Consider the following 6,000-nt stretch of genomic DNA (forward strand, 5'->3'; position numbering starts at 1 on the left):
TACCTACTTGTAAATGGAGCACCTTTAGTTCTTATTAGCCTGTCTTACTCTGGCAGCCCTGGACTGCCACTACTTCTGACTCCAGGAACCCAGCAGACCCATAGCTTCAACCCTGACTTTAGATTTTTTATAGATATTTTGAGCCTGTATATGTCTTATGATTTCATCCCTTTCTGTTTTCATCTATTATTTGGAAGAGAGGCGAAACCACATCATGAAGCTATCTTGCCTGGGAAACTTATTTTTAAATGTATAATTCTCTGAACCATGGGCCTAGTGTAATGGGATTTCCCTATAACTTCTAGCCACATGGAACCTCTTAGTCATGCCCTTGACTTCTGGAAGGCAGGAATGTGCAGTCCTTCACTTAATATTCTTAGTATTGGAGGGTCTTCCTGTTGGAGGATCAAAGTGTACTCTTGGAGGATTGACTACATTCGTAGTTCAGAAGATGGTGAAAATCAGTTCTCTTCCAGATTATTCCAGTCCATACTGAGTGCCTGCAGATGGGTTTAGGAAGTCTCTGTTTTCTGATCATTCTCTCCCTTCTTTTTCCTCATGATCCTTTCTACATTTCCTAAAGTTTCTTCTTCCCAGTTTTTGTTTTTCTCAATGGGGCTGGGTCCTGGTGGAGCTGGTGGAGCTGGTGACAGTGTGTGCTTTAGGTCCTGCATAAAGAGGAAATGTCATGAAGAAAAGTGGCTGTTCCCAAATATTCTGAGAGCATAGCTCTGGTATATTATTTTGTTAAGTGTGAGCCTCTTTTCCCTACATTTCAAAGACCCTCTTCTGTTATGCTTTGTGGCCAAGTTCCCTGGAAGGAGATGGTTTTGCTTCTAGTCCCAGAAAGTGGGTGCAAAAGAAAAGCAAAGGAAAAGCAAATCCCATCCTGCCATACTTTCACAGAATTAAGTTGAACCCCATGAAATGCCACAGAATAAATACCTTTGGAAAACTTCTGTTGCCCATTCCAAGTTTTTAAACCCAAAAACTGAATCTAAGGTATCTGTTGAAACTTCTAACGCACCCTACAAAATAGGATCAAAACAGGCAACTTCTTGAGCACTTTTGAGTAATAGACTGACAGTAATTGACTTCCAATTAGAAGTATATCTTAAACATTTAAAAAGATTATGGTGTTGGTTGAATCACCTGATCATTTCAAGATAGAAGACTTCAAGTTACATGGGAGTCAATTTTATTTCTCCAATAATTTCAGGGCATAATGTAAATACATGAGGTTATTTTACTTTATTTGAAATATAATTCATTTCAGTTTTTACAGATCTCTTAAATAAAATCTGTTTGGTACCTCCAAAGACTGGAAACTCTTTTTGTATTTCTTGCCCAGTCAGGTTTTCTGCCTCTCAGAAGGGACCGTTTCCTCAAGTTATATAGTCTGTGGAATCAGATAATTTAATGTCAGAATCCTCTCCCAATATCAGATTTTATTCACTTTGCTGATGAAGGAAAGTTGTTTTTGAGACAAGAGGAGCAATGGTGGTAGAAGCAAAGGGCCATCTGTCTACCCTCATTTCCCAGTCTCCAGAGTGAAGCAAGTTTTATTAGAGAAATTAGTCTGTCTTTCCCAAGCATTTGGAGAGTTATATCATCAGAGACTAAGTTCTGTGGGATGTGTAGCAGATAAATGGACTTTTTGACCCATGACACTGGTAATTGATCATCTGCTAGAAGGAACTGAGAAGGGAGGGCACCTGAGAGCAGGAGAGACCATCCTCTGACCAGGAGTTCGTAAATTCAAAGGCCTCAGTGACCTGGTTTAAGACCCTGTCCTAGTTTGGGTGGCTCCTAAAAATAGACTACATTGTAGTGACACATGGATGTTTTATAGTCCCATTTATCTAGGTATGACAATATTAATTGAACTGTCGAATTACTGAGGACGGGGGTGCTTGGTCCAAATACTTGGAATTACAGAGAAAGAAATTCCCAGGGGGGTCAAAGCAGCTGGACTCAACGTGGAATGCAAAACTCCTAGGGGTAGCTGCCTGCTGGCCTTTATCTGGTCAGAGATTCCAGGGAGCTGCTGGACTCATTCATGCTTGAATGATTATATTAAGAAGCCTGGATCTTGCAGAGGTGTCTCAGGCAAACATGTTGTGTGCACAGCTGGTTCTGTTACCTTAAAATACCAGTTAGCCTTGAATTAAGGCTTTGATGAAAGATGTCAGTGTTGATCTTGGGAAACTCTCTACACATTAATTCAAGAAGTGTGTTAGCCAGAGTTTGGGGCAGAGGCTGGAGATATACTAAGAGGGTAAAGGAAAACAAGGCATTATTTTCCATGTTATCTGCTTCTAGATGGGGAAAGGTGTCGGACCTTGCCACCTTCTGAAATTTGGGGTGGGAGTTAAGATACAGATTACCCTTGATTTCAAAATGTTTAGTTCACTCAATCATGAATCCAGGATTCAGTATTTTCTCCATGGTCATGTGGCAGTGGCAGCTCTATAGGATACAAGAAGGGAATTAATTAACTCTTGGTATTGGAAATAGCAATCTGGAATTCTAACTGCCCAGGATCCTCTGAAGAATAAATTCATTGAGTCAGTCCAGTTTTTGCAACTGTCATGAAACCACTTAAAAATTTTATGTTTGAAAGCCTCGCCCAAATTTGCTATTTAAAAATGTGCTGTGGTGTGGAATACATGCGCCATAAGGAAACAGTTCTGGAAACTTGTCATCCAAGGTAGGTGAGTTCTAGCCTCAGCCCAGCTGGTCTAAGAGAAGTACTAGTATATGGAAATTTTAAGTAATGTCTAACTGCCTGCTTCCATCCAGAAAGCTTTTGGGGGAGAGAATATATCACTTCCCTATTTTGCATGCATTGTCTTTATCAATATATCCCCCCCCAGTTGAGACTTATCAGCCCATGTGTTATTGACTCTAGACTTGCCTGTTTATCTGCTCACTATGGTCTCCCCTTCTAAATGAGATGATGTATGTCAAATTGCTTTGCAAATTGTGAGCCTTTTTTCAGTTAATTATTTTTCTTGCCTTCATATTTTTGTTTACTCTGTTCTGTCCATTTGGTGTCCCCTCCACTTCTTAGTGTTCATTCAGAATTTCCCCAATTTTCTAAGGTTGGCACATAGTCACCTGCAGCTAAGTAGATGCTCAGTAAATACTTAAGTAATGAAAGGTTGTCTCAAGACCAGCTTTTTCATGAAACATCTCCAAGCCATCTTCCGATAATGCACCCATTAGGTGGCTTCCTAAGGTGAGTGTGGGTACAGTCACCATTATCAGCAGGACCACCATTATCTGGAGCCCCCACCTGCTCTGTGCTCTCTGGAGCCCTTCCTGTGTCAGAGTCACATTGTATTCAGGGCAGGTGTGGAAAGCATGGCTATGTCCTCTTCTTTGTTCCTATGAGCTTTAAGGGTATGAAAACAGTTCTGCTTTGTCTCTTAGTTTCTCAGAGTTCAGAGAAAACACTACTATATGTTCTTGACTAACATTTCCCAACCTCTTTGTAGTTTGGACAAATCCAAGTTAGGGACATTGTGCTGTATTCCATCCATCCATTTATTCATTCCAAAAAACCATTTACTGGAACTTCAAGGTGTCTACCATTGGGCCAGATACTTAGAATACAGTGGTGATAAGGTAGATAGGGTCCTTGCTCTCAGGAAGTTAGAGGTATGGTAACTGAGCAGACTTTGTGTGTCTGCTTCTTTCATTTTTAGGTGTTTTCCCTAAAAGGTTTCTCAGACTCTCAGCAAGTAGACTCTTGGCAAGTCTGTTTCACTTTTCTTACAGGTGAGGTCAGGCAGATATAATGGGGCTGCATTTCATAGCTATCCTTATTGGAGCAGGTGGTAGGCAATGGGGAGAGGGGTGGGAATCTCTTGGGATTTTGTTCACTCCCTTCAAAGATCATGTGCCTGGGGCTTAGCTTTCCATACTAATCCCTGCCTTGCTCAATGTCAGGATTCCCACTGTTGGCTTTAGGAGGGTTATAAAACTGATGAGCTATTGAATGGGCCTTGTCCACCTGGGAAAGTTTGGATGGACCAAGAAGATTCTTGGGTGGTATGTGGCTATTGGAAGAAGTGCTCAGAGTTGGAAATGAGGACAGTTAAGATGATGCTCAGTACAAGTGATGAAGGAGCTCACAGGAATGGTGACTGATAGTCTGCAGCTTTGGGATCAGCTACCATATGGATCCGTGGTGCTGGTGAATGGCCTTGTGTTGGGCAAGAGACTGGACCATCTCTCAGAGCTGACTCAGTTCCTCTTGAGTGTCTCTCCAGATCTGGCCCTCTCAGCATAAATTCACAGAGCTCTGTCCAAGTCAAACATCCTCCTTCCTAGGCTGGACAGCTCTTATCTGGTCTCTGTACACACACACTCTGACTCTTCATCTATTTTTCATGCTCGTTCATTAATTTGAGCAGTTTCTCAGGGTGCTGTTGGCTTTGGGATAATTAAATAATGCCCCACCAATATTTCCAACTCAATCCCACTTCTTACCCCCATCATGCTTAAGGGGGAGGTGCCACATTTCTCATAGATCAAAACTACAGGCTTATAAACTCTTTAAGTTTTGCTTCTTTCATGGTTTAGCTTTTAATTCTCAATGAACTTTTCTCTTAAAAAGACTGGTTCCTACAACACAAAAACTTTTCGGTTTCCACATTATTTCTGTTATGAATTTTTAACATCTATGTAAAACTTCAGAAATTAAACATTAAAGCAGGTTCCCCCCCCATCTCTGCTATAATTCTATTTGGGTCAGTGAATGGGTGGATGTGGGTTCCAATGAGCAGTCCTAGTGGTTCCAAGGAAGATCGTTATTTAAAATTTTCAAATTCATCCCAGTGCTCATGTCTGAAGCTCAGCAGAAAAATATAGCTTAGAGTTTAACAGGGCCCCTTAGTACATCACTTATAACATTCTAATTTGTTCTACTTCCTACTGTTTTAATTAGAGAGAGAGAGGGACAGTGACAGTATGGCTTCTTTAAGATGTCCAAAGCTAACAGAAAAGCCATTGCTAGGAGAGAGGGATGCTGATTTAGGAAAGATGACCATAGACACCTTTAGTTTGAGACTAACAGATCTGTAGCAGAAGGCAAGGACAACTTTGGAGCAAATTCAGAGCAGTTGAGGGTCCCAATTATTCAGAAAAAGCAGAGCATATCATTAAAAAAACTGTGTGCAGTAGATAGATAAATCGTGAAGGAAAAAATGTGATGGCCGAAAATGCTTGTCTTTACTAGAAACTGAAAAACAATCAGAATGGCAAAGAGTAAAGTCTATTTATGTTAAGAGTTGTTAAGGTGGGTGGTGGGCATTGCTTACTTTACTATTAGGATAGTAAACTTAGATATTCAGAACATTGTGAAGTACAGTTTGACAATAAGTATTGAAATCCTTAGACAATATATATGCTTAAAGAGAGTATCAAATAAAGCAGTTTCACTCAGGTATGCACGAAGAATGTTTATCATAGCATTCTTTATAAAGGAGGAAAATTAGAAAATGTATAGATGTAAATCAGTGGAGGATTGGTTAAATTTGATGTACATTCACCATGATAATGTTGATCTTTATTGACCAGGAAATGTAACCATCATATGTTTTTTAAGGAGGAGAAAATAAGACAGACTATAAGGCAGTGAATAGCCTTAACTATTTTGGTAAAAATTTTAAAATTATATGTGCATATTTATGTATAGAAAAGGTTTAAAAGGATAAAATGCTATCTCTGAGCTGTGAGATTATAGATGATTTTATTCTTTATATTTGTGTTTTCTGAATGCTTAATAGAATAATTAGAACAAAAGAAAGTATTTCTTCTTAAGAATACAGTTTCAGTTATTTGTCTTTTTCCTCTGATCAATAGCTAGAAAATGGCTGGAAGAGATGAGACAGAGAAACATGCAAAGGTCCTGGGACAGCTCTGGAAACCTAAGATGGTGATCTGCTTTCTGGTAGGAAGAAAAAAAGAAGACTCAAGAAACAGTTAAGTGGA

This window comes from Ursus arctos, unplaced genomic scaffold, assembly GCF_023065955.2.
Source record: "Ursus arctos isolate Adak ecotype North America unplaced genomic scaffold, UrsArc2.0 scaffold_6, whole genome shotgun sequence".
Lineage (NCBI taxonomy): Eukaryota > Metazoa > Chordata > Mammalia > Carnivora > Ursidae > Ursus > Ursus arctos.